Raw genomic sequence first — 27,740 nt, 5'->3', positions numbered from 1 at the left:
GGACTTCCCTGCCCGGGCTGGCTTTGAACCACGATCCTCAGATCTCAGCCTCCTGAGTAGCTAGGATGACAGGTGTGAGCCACCGGCGCCCGGCTCTGTGTCCTTTCTGTCTTCCTCTGTCCTCTGTCTTTCTTTCTCTTCCTGTCCTTGTCTGTGTGTCTCAATCCAGCACAGCCACAGCTGGCCACACCATCTCCACATCCCCACTCCCTGTCCAGGTGCAAACTGAAGAAAAAGAGAACCAGGATGACAGACAGACCGTCCTCAACAGCGAGGACTCTCTGGAAGCCCTGCTGGCTAGGAGGCAGGCTGCGTCTCTGCACCTTGTGCTGGGATGCAGGATCTGGCCTGGAGTCCTTCCATTCCAGCCACAGGAGGGGAAAAGACCCGACCACACGCCAATCAGACCGCGGGCCAATCAGACCACACGCCTGCCAGACCCTGAGCCAATCAGATCACAGACCAATCAGACCGTGCGCCTGTCAGACTACGGTCCAATCAGACCACGCGCCTGATCGACCACAGGCCAATCAGATCATGCGCCTGATAGACACAGGCCAATCAGATCACACGCCTCTGGACCACGCGCCTGACAGTCCACCGGCCAAACCTCGCTTATAGGATCTTCATGGTGATGTGGGCCGTGGTGGCGCCGGGCTCCGTCGCTCACCGCTCTCATCTTGGTGGATGGACGGCTGCGATTCCACGAGCGCGACGAGGAACGCGAGTGGCTGGCCTGAGGTGAGGACAGCTGTGCGCAGGGCCCGAGCGTGGGGACGCTGCGGCCCAGCACCCACCCCGGGGAGATCCATCCCACCTGCCCTGAGGCCCAGCACCCACCCCGGGGAGATCCAGCCCACCTGCCCTGGAGCCAGCACCCACCCCGGGGAGATCCATCCCACCTGCCCTGAGGCCCAGCACCCACCCCGGGGAGATCCATCCCACCTGCCCTGAGGCCCAGCACCCACCCCGGGGAGATCCATCCCACCTGCCCTGGGGCCCAGCACCCACCCCGGGGAGATCCAGCCCACCTGCCCTGGGGCCCAGCACCCACCCCGGGGAGATCCAGCCCACCTGCCCTGGGGCCCAGCACCCACCCCGGGGAGATCCAGCCCACCTGCCCTGGGGCCCAGCACCCACCCCGGGGAGATCCAGCCCACCAGCCCCTGGGGCCCAGCACCCACCCCGGGGAGATCCAGCCCACCTGCCCTGGGGCCCAGCACCCACCCCGGGGAGATCCAGCCCACCAGCCCTGGGGCCCAGCACCCACCCCGGGGAGATCCAGCCCACCAGCCCCTGGGGCCCAGCACCCACCCCGGGGAGATCCAGCCCACCAGCCCCTGGGGCCCAGCACCCACCCCGGGGAGATCCATCCCACCAGCCCTGGGGCCCAGCACCCACCCCGGGGAGATCCAGCCCACCTGCCCTGGAGCCCAGCACCCACCCCAGGAGATCCAGCCCACCAGCCCCTGGGGCCCAGCACCCACCCCGGGGAGATCCATCCCACCAGCCCCTGGGGCCCAGCACCCACCCCGGGGAGATCCAGCCCACCAGCCCCTGGAGGTGAGGCCTGGCGCCTGTGATCCCAGCCACTCTGGAGGTGGAGACGCGAGAATCTCCATGCTTGGGCAAGGAGCACAAGGCCCCACCCTATTCCACACCCCCTATTAGGAGCTGGTGGGGCGGGAGGGGGCCGTGGCCAGGGTCCACTAAACTCGGAGGACCTATGCTTAAAGAAGGCACTGATGGCCCAGATGTCCCCAACAAGACTCTTTCCTGCCATCTGCTGGAGGACGGCCGCCATCACCAGCTACAGACCTTGCAGGGTTTGTGCAGTGTGTCCAGGCCCGCTCCGGGGCTCCTCAGTGGGCGGTTGGAATAGGAAAAGTCGAGGCTGGCTTGCCACCGGCCTCCCGGCTGGCATTTCTCCCGGCTACTTGGAGTCGACCCCAAGTGGCCTTGTGAAATGTGGAGTTGGTTCAGTCAACTTGGTCGCTGGGCCACATGGTTCTCAGAACAGGCAGAGAACATGGCGCGGGTCCCAGGCCCAGTGACACCTTGGTTAGAATCTGCTGTGTGGCCTTTTTGTTGTTTTCACAGTACTGGGGCTTGAACTTAGGGCCTGGGGACTGACCTTTTGACTTGTTTGCACAAGGCTAGTGCTCTACCACTTGAGCCACCGCTCCACTTCTGGCTTTTTGCTGATTCATTGGAGATAAGAGTCTCATGGACTTTTCCTGCCCAGGCTGGCTTCAGATCTTGATCGTCAAATCTCAGCCTCCTGAGTAGCTGGGATTATAGGCATACCCCACCACACTGGGCTGTGGTGTAGTACATCTTCCTATATGACTTACAGGAAAAGCTATGAGTCTGATTTTGTTTCCTTGAGCATTTCCACAAAACCAGACATGTCCGGGCTTCTGGGGGGAGGGGGTGGGACAGACAGAGTTGCTTCACTCAGGACATTTTATTTATTTTTGGCTTCACAGCTGTTCCTTCTCCAAAAGCAAATACCTTTGAGATACAAAAGTCCAGATCGTGGAGGACGACCAACTTCCTCTCTGCAGCCCGGTGCCATCTCTCAGCCTTCCTTTAACCTTTTGTCCAAACCCTGACACGCCCTGTTCCATGCATTCTCAGAGTTTCTGTCCTCTGGGCTCTGGGAGTTCTGAGGCTTATGGAGAAGACTGAGGCACACAGAGCGGGGCTGTGGTGGAGAATGGCAAATGCGCAGCTGTTCTTGGCTGCTGGAGAAGTTGGTGCTGGGGGAGGCGGCGGGGCCAGGAAGCGTCTGATGGCCGTGCCCATCTGTGTGCCGAGAATTCAGAAGTGCATTTCATGCAGCTGCTTCTGCCTCCACCGGGCCTCAGCCATTGAGCCAATCCCCTACTTTTCTGAGTTTATCCATCCTTCTTTCCTTCAAGATTTTTTTGGGGGGGAGGTGTTGGTCATGGGGCTTGAACTCTGAGCTCTTCAGCTCAAGGCGAGTGGCTCTACCACTTGAGCCACAGCACCACTTCCAGTTCATTGGAGATAACAGTCTCGCTTTGTTTCTCACCTGGGCTGGCCTTGAACTGCAATCCTCAGATCTCAGCCTCCTGAGTAGCTAGGATGACAGGCATGAGTCACTGGCACCAGGCTCCTTAAAGATCTTCAAAGGTTAAAAATATATCTATGCTGTGCAGGGATCTGTGATCTTGGAAGAGAACCAATGTCTCTGCTCTGTGTGGCCCTCCCATTTGGCAGGTGGACACAAACTGCTTCCAGTCTCCCAGCCTTGGTTTCTCCTTTCTGTCGAGTTAGAATGAAAGAATGCTGTAAGCCGGACACTGTCTGTCATCCTAGCTACTTAAGAGGAGAGGCTGAGATCTGAGGATCGTGGTTCAAAGCCAAGCCAGGCAGGAAAGTCCAGGAGACTTTTATCTCCAATGAACTGGTAAAAGCTGGAAGTGGAGCTGTGGCTCAGGTGGTAGAGCACCAACCAGCCTTGAGTAAAAGCAGCTCAGAGACAGCACCCAGGCCCTGAGTTCAAGTGCCAGGACTGACACACACACACATACACACACACACACACACACACACACACACACACACACAGTGCTACAGTACTTTCTTCCAGGCTGGTGGGGAGGATTTAAAGGCGCGATGGTTTTGGCCTAGTGTGTGACTTGGGGCGCACGCGCCATAAATCGCAGTTATCATTCTGAGACGTTTAATCAAGCAGAGGCCTTGGGGAAGGGGGGGAAACGAACTCGTAAATCACCAAGCGTTCTGGAAAGATGCTTTATTGGATGTGTCTGGGGGTATCTGGCTGGCCTTTTCCATTTAAAAACGTCCCCCACGGAAGCCACTGGCCGCCTGGGGCCACACAGAAAGTTGGATCCCTGCTCCCAGGGACGAAATCCAGGTCCCTGACCCCCAGTCAGATGGTGGAGGCTTTCCACTCCCATCTCGGCTAGAGAGGGCCAGGAAAACACGGCTCTGCCAGGCTCCAGTTAGCAACAGCCTGGCACCCCGGGGATTCTCTCCTGTACCCGGGTTTCCCAGACAGCACTTGGCTTCAGTTTTGGACCGTGGGGACCAGAGAGAGGTTGAGGTGTGACATATCCCAGCCTTCAAGATAAGTCAGAGCTGAACCCAGCATGCTCACATCCTTCCTTTTCCTTCCTTCCTTTTTCCTTTCTTTCCTTTTCTCTCTCCATCTCTCTCTTCTCTTCTTTCTCTCCTCCCCTTCCCCTTCCTCCCCTCTTCTTTCTCTCCTTCCCTCCCTTCTTCCTTTTCCTCCATCTCTTTTTCCTTTCTCTTTCCTCTCCTCTGTCCTTCCCATCCTCCTTCTCCTCCCCCTTTTGTTTTTGCTTTTTTGTCAGTTGTAGGTTTTAAACTCTGGGGCCTGGGCGCTGCCCCTGTGCTCTTCACCTCAAGGCCAGTGCTCTACCACTTTGAGTCACAGCACCACTTCCAGTTTTCTGGTGGTTCACTGGAGATAAGAGTCTCGGGGCTGGGAAGGTGGCTCAGTGGTAGAGCGCTTGCCTTGCATGCCTGAGGCCCTGGGTTCGATTCCTCAGCACCGCATAACCTAAAAGAGAAAAAAAGCTGGAAGTGGCGCTGTGGCTCAAGTGGTAGAGCGCTAGCCTTGAGCTGAAGAGCTGAGGGACAGCGCCTAGGCCCAGAGTTCAGGCCCCATGACCAGACCCCCCCTCAAAAAAAAAGTCTCATGGACTTGGCTATCCTGGCTGGCTTTGAGCCATGATCCTTAGCTCTCAGCCTCCTGCGTAGCTAGGATGACAGACGTGAGTCAACAGCTCCCTGCTCTCCCTTTTGGCTTGCTTGCTTGCTCTCCCTCTCGCCCGTCTTCCCACGCATGCCAGGCCCCAGGCCCACTGGACAAACGCTCCACCTCCACTGAGCTCACCCCCAGTGCCCCCAGCGCACCCGGCCTGCAGCCACAGCTGCCCAGACTGTCAAGCTGGCCACACTGGCCAAGCCCTTTCCTTTCCGAGGCTGGCTGGGCAGAGGCAGGAGGCACCCCTCCTTCACCCACCCAGCAGGACTTGCGGCTCAGATCCAAGACTTCTTCTCTAGCTTCCAATCCACAGCCCGGGCTGCCTGGCAGCCTTTCCAAGCTGCTGGAGGAGGGGTCCCCCAAACACTTGGGGGTCTCAGGACCAGGTGACAAAGAGCTTGGGGTGCCTCCCGCTGCCAGGAGACCCCTGGAAAATTCTGTGCCCCCATATTCGGGTGCTTTGTGGTCTTCGCAACTTCAAACCCTTGTTCTTTGATTCCCCCCTCTTGGGGAGGGGGGGTAACGGGAGAAGAAAAGTAGCCAGGAATGAAGTGTTGAAGCAAGTTTAAAAAAAACTTCTATACGTGCCCGCTGGCCTCTGGTCCTGCAAAGTGGGAGGGGGGGGGAGGGAGGGAGAGGGGGAGGGGGAAGGGAAGACACTGAATTCTGGGGCCAGAATGATTTCTTTTTCTACTTCTCCCTTTTATTTCTTCTTCTTCTGAAATTGATCGATTTGTAGCTGGGAGCTTCAAATGGAAAGCAGGAGAGAGGGCTTTGCAGTGTCAAAGAAAATTGCAAAGGAGAAAAACAGGAGTGAGGGCAGGAGGAGGACGAAGCAGAGGGCGATAAAGGAGGGCACCCCCCCATGCACACGCAGGGGCTTGGCTACCTTTCGGGGGGGGGGAGTCTCAGCCTCCTCACCCCTTCCCAGGCCCCGCGCCTCTGCAGCTCTTTGAAAATCTAACGGGAGCCACAGACGCGCCTCTGGGAAACACTGCAGTAAAGGTCACAGGAGAAGCCCCAAGGGGAACTTTGGGGTTTTTTTGGGAGGGTAACTGGGGGTTCTTGTATTCTCTCCAAAATTCTATGTGGCCATTTGCAATGAAATCAAACTATCACCAGTGAAAATGTTGGATATGTTGTACACACCTGGATGCATTTTGACTTGAGCGTGTGTGTGTTTGTGCGCGCACATATCAGTCCTGGGACTTGAACTCAGGACCTGGGCTCTGTCCTGAGTGTTTTCTTTCTCAGTGCTAGTGCTCTACATCACTGGAGCCACATGGCCACTTCTGGCTTTTCTGTGGAGAGGAGTCTCACGGACTTTGCTGCACTCTCGGGCTTTGAACCGGGATCCTCAGATCTCAGCCTCCTGAGCAGCTAGGATGACGGGCGGGAGCCACTGGTGCCCGTCACTGGCTAATTTTTAAATAGGAAACATTGGACCATGTAAGCAGGTAGCGCGGCAAGTGGGAGGACTCCGGTGTCAGCCCGATTCCGAAGTCCGCTGGAACCCACACGCCCTGCAGACTCTCCCACACCCCAGAGCCCAGTGACGCCCAGCTCTTTCCTTCCAGTCCCAAGGCCTACACCCTTGGAGTCCATCTCCTCTGCTTTCTTCCCCTTTCCTTTAGGATCAACCATCCAACTGGTGAGCTCCCCCAAACCCTGGCGCCTCTTTGGGGTGGGGGTGGGGGCGTCAGCATCCAGGAAAGCCCTAGAAATTTCATTTTGTTGGTGGTAGGAAGCTTCCATCTTTTTCCTCTTCCCTGAGGCTGAGAGGGGGCAGTCTAGATTCCTGAGGAACTAATTCCATGCATATCCAGGACAGAGAACCCTGGGGGCCTGGAGAGAGCAGAAATGATCTTGCCAGGAGGGAGGGGTCAGAGCTGGGGTGTCTACACCCCATTCACTGCCGGTGGCTCACGCCTGTCATCCTAGCTACTCAGGAGGCTGAGATCTGAGGATCCTGGTTGAAGGCTAGCCTGAGCAGAAAAGTCCATGAGCCTTCTTATTTCCAAGTAACCACCACCACCACAAAAGCTGGAAACAGAGGTGTGGCTCCAGTGGCAGAACATCAGCTTTGAGGGGAGAAAGCTGAGGGGGGCACTAGGCCCTGAGTTCAAGACCCACACAGGTTTATGGAGTTACGGGGACCTTCAAGGAACCAGCCGGCCTTGCTCCATGCTGGCTCTCCCCATCACTCCTGGAGGCTGAGCTGTTATCTGCGACTGAGGCCTAGAGATGACCCACGGGGAGCAGAGCGAGGGACCCCCAGCTTTATAAAGGGTCTGTGGACATGGGGACAGGGGACTGAGGGGGAGGCTAGGCCCCTCCCCCAAACCCCCCCCTCTGCAGAAGGAAGGTTGGGGGAGGGGGGTAAGAGTCATTATTTTCCCCCAGCTGTTGTTATTGGCCTTTGGAGCCCATTAAGATGGAAAATCAGAAAATTCCAGCCATTCCAGAAAGGCTATTTAAAGATGTTGGCTCTACCATCCTTGTGTGTTTCTTTAAAATATCATCATAATAAAACGAATCCTAAAAACAACAATAAGGGGGAAGGGTTCTTAGGATCCCTCACCAGCCTCCGAATCCTTTAGAAGGGCTCCATTTTGGGGGCGCAGGCCGCCTCACCCCCTCATGATGGGGCCACACGGGGGGGGGGGGGACAGATTGTCAGCGGCACACGCGTAGGTCCTATGAGTCAAACGCAGTCAACACACACGATTTTAGTCCCTGCTGGGAACCCATGGGGCAGCCAGGCCTGAAGGGAGCCGTTCATTGTCTGGTAGCATTTTGCTTTGACCCGATCTGCACAGGTCTGGCTGGTCCCCTGGTCCCCTGGCCCCAGGCCTCTTCATTCACGCTGGGCCCTTGGGAGAGGGCTGGGGGGGTGCGCTTTCTTGTAGAAAGGGGGCTTTGGCAAGATGCTCAGTGTAGAAGTAGCCCCAAGGGTTGAAGACCCATGCCCACCCCATCTCTGCCGAAGACCCTTGGATTTCTGATCCAGTCAGACAATGAAAACGTGTCCTGGGTACGTCTGTCGTAGGACTCAGGTGCCAGTGCTCAGGGTGTCTTGAGTTAGTGCCGAGAGAGAGAGGCATGAGACACCAAGGTTAAAAGAAATAGATTGGGGAAGCTGGGCACAATAGCTTATGCCTGTAATCCCAGCTACTCTGGGGGGCTGAGACCTGAGCATCATGGTTCAAAGCTAGCCACCCCCCCCTTGACCCCCCCCCCACAGACAAATCTGAAAGGTTATCTCCAATTAACTGGCAAAAAAAAAAAACAAGAGATAGAGGCATGGCTGGAGTAGTCGAGGGCCAGCCTTGAGCAAAAAAAGCCAATCAAGAATGAATGGTCCTGTTCAAATCCCAATACTGGTGCGTGCGCGCGTGCACACACACACACACACACAAGACAAAAAGTGGAGACGGGGGTGTCTCAGCGGTAAAGCACTTTCCTAGTAGGTACAAGGTCCTGGGTTCCATCTCCAGCTTAAAGAAGGAATAGACAGACTGACAGATCAAGACATAGATATAGATAGAGGTATGTATGTTATTTACAAATAACTGCATGCATATATGGAGAATTGCAGCTTTTAATCACTGAGAACTGTGCAACACAAAATAGTCCTAAGAAAGAGAATTGTGGCGCGCAAGGGGTTCAGAACAGTTTCTCTGATATTTTCATGCATAAAAGGAGATTTATCGGGATCTAATTTATGTACATGACAATCCTCCTCCAGCTTCTAGGCTTGTACTGAAAGCTCGGAACACACCCCATGAACATATACAAATATGTGTCAACTCAACTGCTTGCTTTTCTTCCAGGGGGAGGAGTTCTCTTTTGATAATTATACAATAATGGATTGGGATTAATTAATTGTGTGGTGACCCGTTTATCGCCACAAATCAGACAGGAAAGTGCCCCCTCAAGCTCTGGTGGCCCATTCTCTATCCTCTCTCCTGACCCTGATGACCCCGCGGGCTGCTTTTGGTCCAAGCGTTGGTCCGATGTCACGTACATGAAATGACATCCGGCCGAGTCCTCTGTGCCCGGCCTTCAGCATTCTGCCCAACGTGTGGGTGATTTCTCCTCTTGTTGCAAGAAGCATTAAGTTGCTCTTTTTCATGGCTGTACAGTACTCCACAGCCTGGGTGGGCCTCGCTGTGTCGTCCGGTGGATGGTCGCTGGAGCCGTTGCCAGCGTGGGAGGCTCTGGCTGACCAAGAGAAGCTTCTCCAACCTTCTACCTGTCTCTCTCCACTTTCATTTCTCTTGGGATGATAGAGCTGGGAGAAGACTGGCGGGCTTCGGTGGTGACTCCATGTGTAATGACGTCATAAGAAACTGCCATGCCGGTCCTCAAAGAGGCGCCACCATTTTTTCATTCACCTTGGAGGAGAATGCCCGGTGCTCTGCCTCCTTGTCGACACTTAGTGCTGTCGACCTGCTGCGTTTTAGCCGTGTTAGAAAATGCCTGCAGCGTGTTTTCCTGGTGGCTGATGAGATTTGGGGCTCTTATTATAGGTATATACATACATATATATATATATATATATATATATATATATATAAAATCTGTATATGAGACAAATATAACGGTGCATGGTTTGTATGCTTATCCTTTACAACACGCTAGACTTAAGGTCTAAATGATGACAAGAAGGTATCCTGGGAGGCAGAAGTCTTGACTTCAAGCCCCGGTATGGGCACAAACACACATGCACACAAAGTGTCCACATGCCGATAGGAAGGCTGCATAGCAGCGCGGTGAAGCCAGCTTGCAATTTAGCACCAAGGACAGAGAGGCTGGGGGCCGCTCTGCTGTGTTACCATGGGGGGACCAAAGCCCAGCCTTACCCACACCCCACATGCCACCCACCGCCCCCAGCCACAACCCCAGCCCTGGGTTTTCTGAGACAGGAGCTGGCTCTGCCACCCAGGCTGGCTACAAACTTGTCATTCTTCTGCCTCCACCCCCCCAGCACCGGGATTGCAGGTGGGCCCTACCATGCCCAGCACCACCAGTCCCGCAGGTCAATCCCCACTCCCTGTGACCACACTGGGAAATGGGCAATCCTCGTGGCGGAAGAGGAAATGGAGAGACGGGAGCAGATTCTAAGAACCAGGCGGACGAAGTGGATGGCTGAACCTCGGGTCCGGGGCAGGCCCGGGGGGGGGGGTCTCAGAAGTGGGTGCAGGCATCCCCAGCAGCGCTGGTCTTCCTGCCACCACAAAGGCTCCAACACCAGCACCACCAGGGCCTTTTCCTTCACACGGCCGGTCCTGCAGGCAGGCCCAGGGAGCTCATAGAATTTAACAGAGCCTCCACGGCCGGATCATAAAACAAAACCAAATGCTCACTCCCCCCCCACACCCCCTCCCCTTTCCCCCTCGAGTATCTGTCAAAGCCAGTGGAGAAATAAAAACCAGAATCTCCAAACAATACCCTTCCCACAGATAATAAATAAAATCTCCAAAGAAAGGGGAGGAAAAAAATAATAAAAAGAGCAAGGAGGGTGGGAAGGAGGAAGGGGGGAGGGAGGGAGGGAGGGGGTGTCCCCACAAAGGCTGGGGTGCACCGATGCACGCCAGGCTCAACTGCTACCAGCAGCCCCGTAAGGAATCAATTGAGACTGAAAAAATACAAAAGAGACGTCCACAAGCCTTATCAGCCGCCTCTGCTCTTTTGCACGCCCTGCACCGCCCCAGGTCGCCGTGTTGGCTTGTGAACTTGCCCGGAGCGTGTGTGTGGACGGGCAGAGATCTCTGCCTCTCTCCACGGAGCTGGGGGGGGGGGCGTCTGCCCCACGTGTCCATCTTGTGTTGCTCCCGGGGGGGAAATGTCTGGGAAGCAGGGCCTGGACGTGGGAGGGAGGAGGGGAGAAGGGACGGAAATGTCCACTTCCCCCTTCTGTTTCTTCCCTGATCTCAGTGAGAAGGTTCCATTGTTCTCCATATTCTCGGCCGGCTTCCTGGAGGCGCTCAGCAGGCAAGAGGCTCTGGTCTGTTTCCTGAGTTATAGTTTTTTGAGGGGGTTGGGTTTTGGTTTTGCAGGTCTTGGGGCTTGAACTCAGGACCCGGGCGCCGTCTCTGAGCCTCTGAGTGCCCTAGGCTAGCGCTGTACCGCTCGAGCCACAGCCCCCTTCCGGCCTTTTCTGAATAGTTCATTGAAGCCTCACAGGGACGTTTCTGCCCAGGCTGGCTTTGAACCGCGATCCTCAGATCTCAGCCTCCTGAGCAGGTGTGAGCCACCGGCGCCCGGCAACAGCTGTTTAGGAATTAGGTCCGTTTATGACTTGAGCTCCAGACTCCACACCTGCATTTCTAGAAGCTTCCTTTGTGGAAGTTACCTTCCGCCCCATGTGCTCCCAACAACGCTGATTCCCCGACGTGGCCTAGGCCACCTCGTGCGTAGGCACTCCCTTCATGGAACATTCTAGACCTAAATGCCAGACAGTGATCACTTTGCTTCCCTCGCCTTGTCCCCGGCCGGGACCCATGGCCTGAGGCCAGTCTAGATTTGGAAACTGAGGCACAGAGAGACGAGACAGCTCCTAAGGTTAGCTCTACCCAAACCTCACGGCCTCTTTCCCCCAGCCAAGTCCCACCCCCAGATAGGGGCTGGGTTTCTGAGCACTGTGCTGCGAGTCTCCTCCACCCTGTGGGGTGGAGGGTCCTCTTTGGAGAGAGAGGGGAGCGGGTGGGCAGTGGGGAGAGAGTGGCTGGCGGACTTCAAAGGGAGGGGTGGGAACGGCGGGGACGGCTGTTTACAGAGCCGTGAGTGATGGAGAGGGAAAGATCGGCCCCCAGCCCTGTCTCATCCACAGCCGGACCCTGGACCTGGGGGCCTTTGCCACTCTCCATCCTGTGCCCTGGCAGTCTGCCTTGGCCACTGCCAGCCCCAGCACAGGTGACCCCCACACACAGGTCACCGTGGCCAGCTTCCCCGAGGTCTGGGGAGAAAAGGTTCGGCTGGGATTCGAAGCAGCGGTGCTGGGTGCGTCTGTAGCATTTAGGATGGGTCAGGCGTAACTCTGGAGTCTTCCTCCCACCTCCCTTCCTCCTCCTGCCCAGGAAGTGTCAGCTCTGCTCCGAGGGTGATGGGACCAGGAGAAGCCAGAGAGGGAGGGAGGGGCAGACATTGAAATGCTTTGCTGATAGTACCAGGGCTTCAACTCGGCCTCCTGCTTGCTAGGCAAGTGCTATACTACTTAAGCCATGCCCCCAGTCCACCCTTTTGGCTGTAGTTTGTTTTTCAGATGGGGTCTTGCAGTCCCCCGGCTGGAATCAATTTAAGATCTTCCTATCTTTGCCTCCTGAGCCGATTACAGGTGTGATCCCAGCTCCTCCGGAGGTCAAGATAGGAGGATTATGGTCTGAGGCCCTCAGAGGAGAACTCAAAGGGTATACTACCTTAGAAAACTGTTCAACAAAATGAGCACTCAGAAATTGAGACTTGAAAGGAGGGAGGGGGGAGGTCAAGGGGAAGGGGGTGGAGGAGTAGGGGAGGGGTGGGAGAATGCAGGTGTAAAATTCAATGCAGCGGGACACCAGCGGCTCAGGCCTGAATCCTAGCTACTCAGGAGGCTGAGATCTGAGGATCGTGGTTCAAAGCCAGCTCAGGCAGGAAAGTCCATGAGATTTTTATCTCCCATGAACCACCAGAAAAGCTGGAAGTAGAGCTCTGGCTTCAGTGGTTCAAGGCTCCTGGCCTCCACAGAAATGACCAGACTCGGTTTAACCTGTCTGCTTTTGTGTCAGTGTCAGCCGATCATTGCATTTCCCTTTTATTGCACCCTGGTTTGGGTTTTCTTTTTCCTTTGAGAGACTTTGTTTTGATATTTGAGGAGAGATCTCACGAGCCCCCCAGTGATCTTTAACCCAGGATCCTCCTCCTTCAACCTCCCGAGAGCTGGGATTGCAGGCGGGCACCCCCGGGCCTGGCTAGAATTCATGTGAAGACCATGGGCAGCTGGTCTAGCCACACACCCCTGTAATCCTGGGCTTTGGATGATGAATTCGAGGTTAGCTTGGGTCTCCGCTGTGCCACTTGTAAGTGTGGGGGGGGACCATACGTGGGACAGGAGCCCACTGAGGCTCGCACGGGGAGGCGCCTCTGGTGGCTGCCTGTGCCAGGCTTTAGCCCCTCAGTCCTGCCCCTTGAGCCTCATGCAGCCTCGTGCACGGGTCCCCATACGCGCATGCACTCTGCTGGGTACAAACCCACCTCTGTGTGTGCACATCTGGCCGTACTCGCAGGAAGTCACCAGCGAGAGAGCTCGGGCACTCAGACCCTGGAGCTGGAGGCGGCCCTTCCCCCCCCCTCCTCCCCCGCCCCCCCGCCCCCCTCCGGCATTCCAAACTGCAGCCCCCGACCCTGTCTCTCCCGATGATTTAAATTTTGGAGAAGGACCAGGAGAGGATTTGTTTTGACGTTTAAAGGCAATGCAGGTAATCGATGGCAGGAGGAGCGTCCACCTCCCGTCCATATATCTGAGCCACAGTATCTATTTTTGACGTAGCTGACACGCCATTTCCTTTGGCAGAGCGAGGGGGGCTCCGTCTTTAAATTAAACTCGTCTCCGACCCCGGTGGATGTGTAGCCGGATGGGGGGCAGGCCCCGGAGAGGAAAGCCAGCCACGCGGGCACAGGGGGCCCTGGCCGGGCTGGTGGCCGCCCGTGATCGATGACGCCTTCTCTGAAGCCTTAACTAATGACAGGGGCCGGTCCTCCAGCCTTCTAATCGCTTTTCATCCCCACATCTAGAAGCTAATTTAAAGCAGGCCAGATAAGCAGGTCAGACGCACAGACAAAGGAAACCATACGCGAGGATCCCTGTGTGCCAGGGCCTCTGCCCCGCCCCCCCCCCCCGCTCGGTGGACCGGCCTGCGGCCTGGTCACTGCCAGGCTCCCCATGCCAGTCCCAGGCCGGCCCTGCGCCCTGGCGGAGAGGAGGAGTGGCAGGGAGCTGAACCACGTCCCCTCCGGCCCCTGCCACCCCCCCACCCCCAAGCCTCCCCTAGCTGCTTGTAAAAAGTTCCCTAGCATCCCTCCAAGAGTTATTGTTAGGGTCTAAACCTGCAGAAGGAGGGAGAGGAGGGGAGGGCCACGGGAGGGGGAGGGTATCTAGGGGGGAAGGATTTATAAGCTGTGGTGAAGTCCTTTCCAAATGTCGCAATTAAGCCGATGATGAGGAACCATTGTGGCCTCTGGGCCCGCCCCCTCCCCCCCACCGGGCAGCGAGGGTGGGGGGGCAGTGAGGGAGGGCCCGGCCCCTCCTCCACCCCTGGACGTCGTTCCCCCCCCCCCCCTTTGCTGGCCCTCTCCCCCAGCTCGGTCCTCTGGAGCTCTCCGCACCTTTGATCTTTTATTTATTTTTTAAAAGTGTTTTTTCTTTTTGGTTTTTTAACATGTTAAGGCGGGGGGGGGGGTTCCATGCCTTCTGATGTCAACCTTACATGAAACAAAGAGCTCTGGGGAAGGAAAAAAAGCCACTGCAAAGTGCCAGGCTCTCAGCCAGCTACTCAGGAGGAGGCTGAGATCCGACGATCAAGGTTCAAAACCAACCCGAGCAGGAAAGTCCCTGAGACTCTTGTCTTCGATTAAATGACAGACAAAGCCGGAAGTGGCTCTGTGGCTCAAGTGGTAGAGCAGTAGCCTTGAGCAAAAAAGCTCAGGGACAGCGCCTGAGCCCTGAATCCAAACCCTAGTACACACACACACACACACACACACACATTCTAGAGTCACACAGACACTAGCCACAGAGAGCTCCATATATAACCAGGTGCTATGGAGCCCAGTGCAGGGGGTGAAGCTCCGGGCTGGAGCTGGGGCAGCCCTGACCTGCTGCCTTCCAGAAACACACCATCAAGACATTCCATTTGGTTTGCCGACACCCAAATAGCACAGCGGTGCCTTTGAACCCTCCGCAAACCAGCAAACCACAAAGGTAGGAACCAACATTGACATAACACTGGGTTCCAAACACAGAGCAGGGAGGGGTGGGGGTGGAGTGGGGTGAGGAGGGCCGGGGAGGGCTGGGGAGGGGCAGCGCGGGCTTCCAGGGACCCAGGCTTGATTCTCCTCACACCCGGTGTCATTTGTGGCATGGCCCAGAAACTTGCAAGTTCGCTTTTCTGTCCTGTTTGCCCTCACGAGTTTCCAGCCAAGACCAAGGGCAGGGATTTGCTGGGATTTAAATCCTTCCTCTCCCCTCCGTCCTACAAACATTCTAAGCGGGAGAGAGGGAGGCTCGGAGCAGAGATTTCTCTAGAGACTAGAAGCCACCGAAGTATCCCAATAGGAGCAGTCAAACATCCTGTTCTCTTCCCGGACGCAGACTCTCCCTGCCCAGTGATGGTCTCCCCTCCCCTCTGTATACTTGTAGTCCCCAAAAAGTGCTTTCAAAACTCTTTTTTTTTGCTACTGGTGGCTCACATCTATTATCCCAGTTACTCAGGAGGCTGAGATCTGAGGATCACGGTTCTAGGCCAGCCTGGGCAGGAAAGTCCATGTGACTCTTTCATCAATCACTAAAAAGGAGAGTGGTGGGTCCAATGGTAGAGCGTTAGCCTGTATGAGCACAAACAAACTACAACAAAATGCAACTTTTTACCAAGATGGATTTCGGCTGCAAATGAAAACCAGGCATGTATCTTTTTTTCTTGATTCCATCTTAGGGAAGATGCCAAGAGGGAAGTTTCTGGGTACAGAACCAACTAAGTCACTTTCTCAGCAAAACAGCTTTTTATTATGCAGATTTTGTATTTTATGTTAGTCCTGGGGTTTGAACTCAGCCCCTGGGTGCTGTCCCTGAGCTTTGTGTTCGTTTTTGCTCAAGGCTAGCGCTCTACCACTTGAGCCGCCATGACACTGGTTACTTGGAGGTAAGAGTCCCATAGACTTCCCTGCTTGGACTGGTCTTGAAATTCAATCCTCAGATCTCAGCCTCCTGAGCTGGGATTATGGGCAATGGGGACTTGGCTTTTCCTGTCTTTTAAGAATAATCTTTGGGGGGCTGGGGATGTGGCTTCCCGGTAGAGTGCCTGCCCAGCATGCATGAAGTCCCGGGTTCGATTCCTCAGCATCACATACACAGAAAAGGCCAGAAGTGGTGCCGTGGCTCAAGTGGTAGAGTTCTAGTCTTGAGCAAAAGAAGCTCAGGAACAGTGCCCAGGCCCAGAGTTTAAGCCCTAGGAAAAGAACAGTCTTTGGTATGTGTCTCTATGCATATATATGGATGGTCCCAATGGGCCTTTTCTTGGGCAAATTTCTTCTCATTAGACAGAAGTTCAGGGTGACTAGCAGCCTCTTCACTGTGGAATCTCAGGGCTGGACCGGTGGAACCTAGAAGCCTGGGCCTGGCTGGAACTATGTATTATTACTGCCCCCTGGTGGGCAAGGCTGGGGTGGACAGCAAACAAGTTCATGAGAAGCAGGTTTGTGGGGGTTTTGCCCTTTTTTCTGGGTGCTGGGAGTTTTCTTGTGAGTGCTGTCTACGCTTTTCCTGGAAGCAGGTGACTTTGAAACGGGATTTCAGGTGTGGAAAAGGGTAGGTCGTACACGTTATTTTTGTCTGCACGATTTCCCCTCGATTCTCAAGCCTAGAGTCTAGTTTTAAAGGCAATTCCTCCAGTGTATCTGACAAGTGTATCTGGCAAAATTTCCCCCCTTTTCTCCCCACAGTTAATTGTGGGCCTTATAAAGACTCTAGGGTCAAGCGTGAAGTCTAGTTTCCTTTCAATTCAAAATTCTACATCTAAGTCAGGCACTGGTGCCTCTCACCTGTCATCCTAGCTACTCGGGAGGCTGAGACCCAAGGATCTCAGTTCAAAGCCAGCTGGGGCAGGAAAGTCCATGAGATTCTTATTCTCTAATGAACTGGAAGTGGAGCTGTGACTCAAAGTGGTGGAGTGATCACTTTGAGCCAGAGAGCTCAGAGATAGCACCCAGGCCCTGAATTCAAGCCCCATGATTGACAAAAAGGAAAAGAAAAAAAGAAATTCCACACCTAGGGATTCTCTGTGGAGTTTCTATGGGTATTATCAAGTTTGGGGGGGCTATAGGGGACACACTACTTCCCCATGATGACGGCCCCCCCAAAAACACAGCCCCCAAATACAGTTTATCGATTACAGTTCATCTAACGGATGGGGTAGGCTGTAAGAATTCAAAACGACGTGTTAGCAAGGCATAGTGGCATACGTCTGTAATCCCAGCACTTGGAAGGCTGAAGCCAGAGGATTGAGAACTGAAGACCAGACTGGGCTGCATACTGAGGCTCTGTGCAAAAATTATGGCCTGGAGCCCAGGCCTCACTGCACATGCCTGTAATTTCAGCTACTTGGGAGGTAGAGGAAAGAGGACCACAATCTGAGGCCAGCTAGAGCGAAAGTACAAAGTCTCCCCTGAAAACAAGCTGAAGTTAGTGAAAAAGAAAAAAGCAAGGAATGGCTCTCGACCGAGCGTTAGGCCCTGAGTTCAAAACCCCCACTGTGTACGTGTGTGTGTGTGCGGGGGAGACAGACAGACAGACAGACGGGCAGCTGGTTCATTTTCTTTCTACAGTTTAAAGGGGTATTTTTGTATCCTGTCCTAATCCTTAAATCAGCACTCCTTTTTAAATTCTGCTCTGCTCCAGGAAGAAGGGAGGGAGAAGACACGGAGAGGAAGGAGCTGCGGTCCCTGGTTGCTAGATTGAACACTCCTGTTTCGGGTTTGTCTGTCAGCGGCTTTGTCACTGCTGCAAGGAGACGTGAAACCCGGCTTAGCTGATGTCACAACAGCAAACCCGGGCCCTTGGGAGCCTCGGTTTTGGGCCATCATCACCTGGTGGCAGGAGAGGGTGGCTGAGGACCTGCTTACTTCCTGGCAGCCAGGAAGTAGAGAGACAGGAAGTAGACCCCAAGGACACACCTCTGGTGACACACTTCCTCCAACCCCCAGCCCTTCCCCCAAGTGTCCGTCATGGAGTAGCCTCAGATTGTGTGTCTGTCTATGGAGGGCTGGCTCCACCACTGGAAGAGGAGCCCTCAGCAGGTGCCTCAAAGCCCGGCCCCTCTCCACACCTCCAAAACTTCAGTGAAAAGCTCCTGAATTCCAACCGGTCCACCCTTGCAGAGAATTGGCCGTGAAGCTCAGCTTAGCCTCAAACACAAAAGCAAAAGCAAGGGCCGAGGGAGGGCAGCTATTATGGTCCCAGCAATCCCCAGCCAGAGGTTGCTTAGCAACAGCCTGCATCACAAGGTTAGTGTGATGTCAGGAGAGGAGGAGGCTACCCAGACCTGGGGGACAGAGGTCAGCCTGAAGACCAGACGGACGCTGTCATCTTCGGAAATGCATATCACTAATGCACGCTCTACATGGGTCCATTTATGACCTTTTTCTTCTTGGCATTGGGATTTGAACCCAGAGCCTATGTTTTCTGGGATGGGCTCTACCACTTGAGCCTTGCCTCTCAGCCTTCTTTGGCTTTGGCTATATAGTTTGGATTAGAGTCTCCTCTATCTTTTGGGCCTCAGATCATGATTCTCCTATCTACGGCCTCCTACACAGTGAAGCCTGCCACCAGCATCTGGCTTCTGTCAGCAAATTTTGTTTTCCATTGCCCCAGGAAGGCCTTTCCCGGGCGAGGGAAATGAACATCAGCACGCAGCACACACACTCACTTTTTTTGGGGGGGTCCAGTCGTGGGGCCTGAACTCTGGGCCTGGGCGCTGTCCCTCAGCTCTTCAGCTCAAGGCTAGCGCTCTACCACTTGAGCCACAGCGCCACTTCTGGCTTTTTTCTTTTTTCTTATGTGCTGCTGAGGAATTGAACCCAGGGCCTCAGGCATGCAAGGCAAGCGCTCTACCACTGAGCCACCTTCCCAGCCCCACACACTCACTTTTAATTTGCAAAAACAAGCCATAGCCGGGTTGGTGTCTCACACCCATCGGGAGGCTGAGATCTGACGATTGTGGTTTCAAGTCAGCCCAGGCAGGAAAGGCCATGAGACTCTGATCTCCAACGAGCCAGCAGAAAGGCAGAAGTGGAGCTGTGGCTCAAGTGGTGGAGCGCTAGCCTTGAACCCACAAGCTCGGGGCCAGTGTGCAGGCCCCGAGTTACGGCCCCAAATACAGACAGAGTGCAATCAGTGAAAGGTGTATGTGGGTGTGGGTGTCACAGGGAGCCAAGTCTCGTCCTCACTGATAACCTAGCAGGGTCACCATGTCCTTGTAAATGTCTGAGCTGACTCAGATGCAGGTGCTCCAACCTGCCCGGCGGCTCAGCACACATGGGAGAAGATGGCTGCCTTTGTGAGGAACAAGGGAAAATACAAATCCAAACAGTCCCTGTGGCTCACACCTGTCATCCCAGCTACTCAGGAGGCTGAGATCTGAGGATGGCAGTTCAAAGCCAGCCTGGGCAGGAAAGTCCATGAGATTCATATCCAATGAACCATCAGAAAACCGGAAGCGGCGCTGTGGCTCAAGTGGTAGAGCGCTCGTCTTGAGCTGAAGAGCTCAAGGCCAGAGTTCAAGCCCCGTGACCAACAACAACAACCAAAAAAACCCAGTACAGATCCTAAAGTTAGATAATGGGTGAGCCAAGTACCCGCAAGGAATCTTCTTCACAGGGCTGGCGGAATGTGGAACGGCACAGCTGCTTCGGAACAGACTAGAAGTCGGTCCACCCCGAGTCACACCTGCAACACCAACACAGCATTCGTCAAAGCATCCCAAAAGCAGGGACATCCGTCAGATGACTCATACTGGCTGTGTACAGAGCCTCACGTCTGTATTCCCAACTACTCAGGAGGCTGAGATCTGAAGATCAAGGTTTGAAGCCAGCCCGGACAGGAAGAATCCGTGAGACTCTTAGCTCCAAGTAACTAGCAAAAAGCCAGAAGTGGCACCGTGGCTCACAGTGGTAGAGCACCAGCCTTGAGCAAAAACAAACAAACAAAAAAAGAACAAAGAACAGCTCAGGGACAGCACCCAGACCCTGAGTTCAAGCTCCAGGAGTGACACCAAAGTTTAATAATTTTGCAGCCCCTGCAGACCCCAGACTCCCTCTGTCCCTCTGCCATGATGCCGGTGTGTGTTTCCATCTCTATTTTCTTTCTCTTTCCTCTCTTCTCTCTCCCCTCATGCCTCACTTTATTTTGTCAGTTGTGGAACTTGAACTCAGGACCTTGAACTCTATCCCTGAGCTTTATTGCTCAAGATGAGCACTCTACCACTCTGAGCCACAGCCCCACTTCCGGTTTCCTGGTGGTTCATTGGAGATAAGAGTCTCACAGACCTTCCTGCCCCAGCTGGCTTTGAACCGCCATCCTCGGGTCTCAGCCTCCTGAGTAGCTGGGATGGCAGGCGTGAGCCATGGGGTTTGGGGGGCGGGGGGTGTTCCCTCTTGTGAATTTCTCTCTGTTATTTTCTATTCCTCACTCCCATCCCAAATGTTTCCACCCCAGCTCATAGCTGGGCACCGGGGGGCTTCCTGCTGGTGACCCCCGCTACTCAGTGCTCAGCACTCAGCATAATTAGCCTTTGATTTAGAACTGTTCTGGAATCTTCCTGACAGCCCAGAAGGCATGTCTTGACAGAAAACTCCTCTGCCTTCCAGCCAGGCTGGTTGCGTGCTGGAGCATGCTTCCACGCTGCTGAGTTCTTAATTAAGCTTTCTCTTGGTTTGCTGGGGACGGAGCCTGGGTTTGGCACATGTCAGATGAGCGCTCTACCTCCCCCAACCCCCCCCCTGTGCCCCCAGCCCTCGACTGAAGCTAGTGTTTAACGCAATACAAAACCAAACGGCATACATATTAGCAAGATAGCAAGGGACGTTCTGATACACAGAAACATTAAAATCAGGCTAAATAGGGCTGAGAAGGTGGCTCAGTGGTAGAGTGCTTGTCTAGCATGCATGAAGCCCTGGGTTCGATTCCCTCAGTAACACATACACAGAAAAAGCTGGAAGTGGCGCTGTGGCTCAAGTGGTAGAGCATTAGCCTTGAGCAAAAAGAAGCTCAGGAACAGTGTTCAGGCCCTGAGTTCAAGCCCCAGGACTGGCAAAAAAAAATTTACACATTTATTGCCTACAAAATTTACCTTTTACTTATACAAAAACCTTTGCTTTCTGGCTTTCTGGCTTTCTTGCTCTCTTGCTCTCCTGCTTTCTTTCCTTTTTTTTTTTTTTTTGGCCAGTCCACTAACAAATGTCAAACGTGTGCTGTGCACATCATCTGATGAAAACCATTAAAACTATTACATGGGCAATGAACACCCATTCCTAGCTCTCACCCAAATACGAGCTGTTGAGAATAGGACTAGCCAGGCATATCAGGGCATGCCTGTAATCCCGGCCCTCACAAGACCGAGGCAGGAGAATTATAAATTCAAGACCAGCCGGGGATATGTGGCAGGAGTCTATCAAATCTTTGTTCTGTGGTATGAACGCTAGCCGGGAGGGGAGAGGGCAGCATGCTGGCAGGGCAGCCACCGACGGGCCAGTAGATCGCTGGGGATGGATCTCGGCTTTGTGCATGGACTTCTTTCCTTCCTCGTCGACATTTCTGTAGCCACTGAAGCGCTAACCTCTGGCCCAAATCATGGGCTATGGAGACGTGTTCCAATGTAAGCAGACATCTCTCCCTCCCTCTCTGGGTGGGCCAGGACTGGAGTCCTAAATAACCTAAATCAAAACAGAAAACACTGGCCAACCTGGCTCGGGGACGCCAGAGCCCCGCCCTCTCTTGGCTCCTTCTCCTCACCTGTTGGCAGAATCCGGCCTGGCCTCTCAGAGGGAGCCCGAGCCAGGCCTCCTCTTCTCAACCACATTGCTCCACATGCACAGTGCCCAGTGGCCTCTCTGCCCAGCGGCCTCTCTGCCCAGCGTCTCCAGAGCCAGCTGAGACTCCGCGCAGGCATCGAAGAGAAACTTTCCTCTGAACTTTTTTGGGTTTTTCTTTTTGCCAGTCCTGGGGCTTGAACTCAGGGCCTGGGCACTGTCCCTGAGCTTCTTTCGCTCAAGGCTAGCACTCTACCACGTGAACCACAGCACCACTTCTAGCTTCTTATGTGTATGTGGTGCTGAGGAATCGAACCCAGGGCTTCATGCATGCGAGGCAAGCTCTCTACCACTAAGCCACCTTCCCAGCCCCCAGGGAAACTTTTCTTGAGCTGTCTTTGAGGTTGACCTCACTTAGAAATGGAGAAGTTGGGGGGGGGGAACAAGACACTGGGGCAGGAACTGATGGAAGTGTGTGGTTGAGCACCTGCCTAGCAAGTACAAGGCTCTGAGTTCAAATCCTTGGTCCTCTGGCTGGGAAGGAGGGGAGGGGAAGGTGAGGGAGGACTCACCGACGGGTACCACTGAAGGCATGTGTTCTAGGGCACGATCCAAGAGCAACACTTCACAGGTAAGCCTTCCAAGGAGCAGGAGAGGACTCGAGCACTTCCTACCCGGAGGTGACAGGCTCTCTGCTGACCCTGACCGAATGAACAGCCACACGCGTGTGTGCTCGTGTCCGAATAGCACACTCTCTCATGAATCCCTGCAGCCGTGAGTCAAACACGTGGTCACAGTGCAGCCCCTCCCCAGTGCTAGAGGCCCCACAGCCTTGCTTTCTGCGCAGGACTCGAACTCACACCTCACCCTACCCCTTCTGAACTACTTCAAAGCCCCGCCTGAGTGTGGGGTGCTGTGTGGGGGTTCACAGACAGAGATGGCTCGGCCCTCTGGCTCAGTCGACAAGGATGAAATGCCAGAGGAAAGGTTTCGCCGGGCACTGGTGGATCTCAGCCCCTGCAGATGGCAGTTCGAAGCCAGCCAGGTCAGGAAAGCCAGTGAGACTCTTATCTGCAATGAACCACCAGAAACCCAGAAGAGGTACTGAGGCTCAAAGCAGTAGAGCGCTAGCCTTGAGCGAAGAAGTTCAGGGACAGCGCCTAGGCCCTGAGTTCAAGCCCCATGACCACCAGCAATGACAACAACAAGAAATAGAGGAAAGGTTGTGTTCAGCCCCGCAGTGTGGGGTCCGTGGTGACACCCATGTGGGAAGGTCGTGGTGAGTATCTGCCCACCTCAGGGCAGCTCAAAGCAAAGAGGGAGGGAGGGAACAACTAGCATTCCCAAATCATCTGTGTGTGTGCACGTGCATACACACACACACAGTTCTGGAGCCACAGCTCCAGTTCCGGCTTTTTGGTGGTCCACTGGAGCTCAGAGTCTGGTAGGAGCGAGTCCCTCTGTCATCCTGGCCCTCCGGACACCCGTTCTTGAGGTCCAAGCACACTTCTGGTACGTTCTGTCTCATCAATGCAGTGTCACCCCATGTCCTGCTGGGGACCCCTCCAGGACTTTGCACCTGCTCGTACACGTGCTGCCACTGAGCCCCCACCCCAGATCCTCCCAATATTCTCCAAGCACTTTTATTGATTGCTGACTTTAAAAATATTATTTTAAAGAAAGAAGAGAAGGGGGCTGGGAAGGTGGCTCAGAGGTAGAGCGCTTGCCTTGCATGCATGAGGCCCTGGGTTCGATTCCTCAGCACCACATATGCAGAAAAAGCCAGAAGTGGGACTGAGGCTCAAGTAGTAGAGCACTAGTCTTGAGCTGAAGAGCTGAGGGACAGCGCCCAGGCCCAGAATTCAAGCTCCGGGACTGGAAAGAAGGAGAAGAGGAAGAGGAAGAGGAAGAGGAAGAGGAAGAAGAAGAAGAAGAAGAAGAAGAAGAAGAAGAAGAAGAAGAAGAAGAAGAAGAAGAAGAAGAAGAGGAGAAAGAAAGAAAGAAAGAAAGAAAGAAAGAAAGAAGATAGTGCCTATGGGAACAAGTATAAAGTGGTGTCTCGGTACATTTTCATAGCCATATGAGAAGGCTTCTAGAATGTTCAGGGGAAAGATTGTGGTGGTCCCTGCCACCCACTTGCTGTGTTGGGACAAGTAGGAACACACCCCAGCCTAGCGGAGAAACCTGTGAGTCTTCACAAGTTCTCTTTTATATAAGAGGCATTTGCTCCACGCACATGGGGTTGCCCACTGGGCCCGGGGCCGGATGTGGGGGTCCTGGGCTTGGGGCAGCCATTAAGGAAAGCCTTGAATGGAGTTGGGGGGGGAGAGGGACACACAGCTGAATGCTCCGGCCTCCCTTCCTCCCACTCACTCACCTCTCACACCCGTAAAACTGTAACCCCGAAACAAGAGACACTTTAGGAGAGGTGAACCACCCACAGACAGAGACAGCTGCGGGTGCCAGCCGCTGCCCAGTGCCCCCCCATCCCCGCCTGGGCGGGGGAGACAGGCTGGCTGAGCCTGAACTTTCTCCCCAACCTCAGACTCCAACACCCACCTGCAGCAGTGGGGGGGGGACGGACCAGGGCCCTCACCACCCACCCACCCACATGGCCATGCCCAGCTCCTGTGGGGTTTTTTTTTGGGGGGTGGCAGGGCTTTTTTTCTGCAGTGCATATTTTTCTTTATAGAGTTGTGGTCTCGTTTTATCCATCGGTATCCTCGTAATTGACCTATAAGATCTGTACATATTTATGGGAACTCAGTGTGATTCGTTGTATGTAGGGGGTTTGAACTCAGGGCCTTGGGTGCTGTCACTCAGATTTGATGGGCATGCTGCTGCTCGAACCACACCTCCAGCCTGGATTTTTGCTGGCTCCTTGGCCAAAGGACCACTCTCACCCACTGTGACCCACCCACTGCTCTGGGTGGGTGGAAGAGGAGGAGGAGGGAAGAAATGGGGTGGGGGGAAGGACAAGTCTGGCTTTCCCTGGGCCTTGCCCAGTTGTGGTGAACATGGACGCCTTACTGCTCTCACACTCCAGCTTGACTGGGGTGCGCTGGGTTCCTGGAGTCCTGTGAGGCTCGAGGTCATTGCAGGCGTGGCGGGTGGACGTGGAGGAGAGGAGGGCAGAAGAAGGCACCCGTGGGTGCACGTTGACCCCAGGGGTCACCAGGAGAACGGGAAGCTGGACCGTAGGAAATAATCCAATGAGGAGACCCCGTGGGGAGGGGGGATCTCTGCCACCAAAAGAAGACAAGAGAAGGGTAGAGGAGCGAACGCGACAGATGCTCAGGGGACAGCAGGACCCGGCTGCCCCTCCTTCTGGGGACAGCAGGGTCTCCCTGGGGACGGCCGGTCCTGTGGGTGTCCCGGGCAGACCCGGCTTCCTTCCGTGCTGCTGTGAAGGGTGAGTGTGGATGTGGGAAGCTGGCCTCTGACATCCTCCCAAGGTCGGGGTCAGAGGAAGGCTCCCTACCCCCGGGGAGAGCTCCGATTGGCTCCTTCCAACCATGCGGCCACTCCTGGGGGCCAATCACTGGGCGGGTGGGCGGGTGGATGACTGGGATCCGTCAGCCTGGGTTCCAGGTGCATTCCCACCCCCCTCACCCCCCTGCCCCTTGCCTGGCCAGGTCACCACTGGGATCCACGGAGTGGGGGAAAACCACATGGCAGAGGTGGTTAGGTAAAAGCAGGAGAGACACATGGTGTGTGGACGTTAAGCCTGGGGTTAGGGAGTGGGGAAGGAGGAAGAGAGTGCGAGAGGGAGAGAGAGAGAGGATGGTGATGAGAGAGAATTTCCCACAATGCCCCGAGAAGGCAGTCATCAATGACCTAAAGACCTTCCACTAGGCCCCGCCTCTGACAGGTCACACCAGCTCCCCACAAAATGGCCCTGGTGACCAGGCCTTGCACACACAAGACTTGGGGGCAGGGGAGAGGCATTCAATATCAAAACCACGGCAGATTTCTTGACCAAGGAAAGGGAGAAGCTGGAATTCCCACCCCGGCACCCTTGGGCTGTGGAACCCACGCACTTTGGCCGGCTGGCCGGGGAGCACCTGCTCACGGTGAGGGTGGGGAGAAGGACACCCAGACCCTGCCACACCCCGAGGGCAGCGCTCAGCACGGACTCAGAGAGGTGGACGCGTCCTTCCGACGTGACTCGCTTTCGCAGGTCAGTGTGTCTCACGGTCTGTCCCCCCCACCCCCAGCTCCTTCCCGTCCTGTCCTGTCCACTGCCGAATTCCTCCGAGATCTCCGAGGCTGTGGGAAGAAGAGGTGCCGAGTGTGGGAAGACATCGCCTTGGAGGTCTAAGGTTTTATGGGAATTCCTTCATCTCTGGGGACAAATGGCGGCTGGCGCAGAGACCCCGGGCTACGTGCTGGGTGACCAAGATGGAGGTTTGCCATGGGAAAGTGCACACAAGAAGTCTCCCCCACACTCCAGCCCACCCTCCTCCAAATGTGACCTTACCCCTACCAGGAAAGAGTCTTACAAGGTAAAAGGCCTCATTGAGAATTCTTGAAGCCAGGCACCGGTGACTCACGCCTGTAATCTCAGCTACTCAGGAGGCTGAAATCTGAGGCTTACAGTTTGAAGCCAGCCAGGCAGGAAAGTCCATGAAACTCTGATCTCCAATCACACACACACACACACACAACCAGAAGTGGAGGTGTAGCTCTAGTGGCAGAGCACCAACCTTGAGCCTTGAGCTCAGGGACAGTATCCAGGGTCTGAGTTCAAGTCCCAGCACTGGGCACACCAAAGAAAAAAAGTGAAATTCTGCCCCATACCAGGGTTTAACCAAATCATATGCCTGCCCCTGCTCACATAGTCGTGTGAGAGCCAAGACCTGAATTCAGGACATGGGTGGTTTGCCTGAAGCTCTTTCAGGAAGCGTGGCTTCATTGGCAGCTTCTTCCAAGCCAGGCTGGGAGCCCAGCCCCACCCCACCCCTGGGTGACATACCCAGTCTGTTTCCACGCGAGCCCTGACAACCCGAGACCCATGGTCCAAAGCTCAACAGTGACAAAGGCACGGTTAAGATTCAGGACCATCGCCGGGCATGGGTGGCTCACATCTGTCATCCCAGCTACTCAGGAGGCTGAGATCTGAGGATCACAGTTCAAAGCCAGCCCAGGCAGGAAAGTCCATGAGACTCTTAATCTCCAATGAACCACCAGAAAACTGGGCTCTGACTGAATTCTCTGTAGGACTGGGGGACTGCTGGTTGCTTCCAGGTGAGGGTCAGCCACCATAGAGGGGCACACCTGGGCCCCCACAGGGTCTGAGCCTCCTGACCACGGGGTTCAGTCTGAACCCAAGTCTTTTTCCTGCAGCCTGTGGGTCCCTGCCATCCGCCAGGCTTGGGTGGGCAGCGGGTGGAGGAGAGGGAGAGGGTGGATTTGTGTGGAGGCCCGTAGTGGAGGAGCACGGCCGTCAGGGGGCGGCAGAGCTCCAGCCATCGTCGCAGCGTCCCCGCTCTGGGCGCTGCAGCTCCTCAGAGCTCTGGGGACCCGCGGCCTCCTGTCGGCCTCCGTGTGTGGCTGGCTGCCCCTTGGAAGGAAGCTGTGGGTACCCGTGGCTTTCATTTAAGCAAAGCTGATTGCGTCAGCCCCCTGCCCCACACCCCTAAGACTTGTGGAGTCAGAGCACGCTGGCTGGGCGGTGAATCTGCCCTCCCCTAGCCCTGCCTCCCTCCCCTGCCGGAGGGGAGCACGAGGCTTTAGAGGGGGCAGGAGGGCAGGTGCGCCAGTGAACCCAAGCAGAGGTTTTGTGTTCGTTGGTTTCTATGCAAAGGGCTTGCTGGCAGATGAGGGTGTTTCTCCTGAGGACAGGGAAGATCATTCCCCTGGGGTGCGAGTATGCAGCTGGAGCCCAACATGGGCGGGCGGGCGGTGTGCCCTCCCGTTCAAGGGTGGCTCGGGGGCCGTCGGGGATTCCCGGTTGGTGTGGCCCTAGCCAGGCCTTGGCCTCCTCCAGTCTATTGTCAGAGTTCAAAAACCAGAGGACCCGCCCGGCCGCACCCTGCCCAGCTGCCCTCCGGCTGGCTGGCTGCGGAGCCGAGAGATCTGGGCTGAGATCTTGCAGATGGAGTCACTGCTGCAGCCCAAATGCCACCAGCCAACCCCCATCTTGATCGATATCAAAGACAGCCCCTCCTCCACCCTG

Source organism: Dipodomys ordii, unplaced genomic scaffold (assembly GCF_000151885.1).
Source record: "Dipodomys ordii isolate 6190 unplaced genomic scaffold, Dord_2.0 Scaffold23, whole genome shotgun sequence".
Taxonomy (NCBI): domain Eukaryota; kingdom Metazoa; phylum Chordata; class Mammalia; order Rodentia; family Heteromyidae; genus Dipodomys; species Dipodomys ordii.
The sequence above is the reverse complement of the archived record's forward strand: the minus strand, read 5'-3'. Positions refer to the sequence as shown.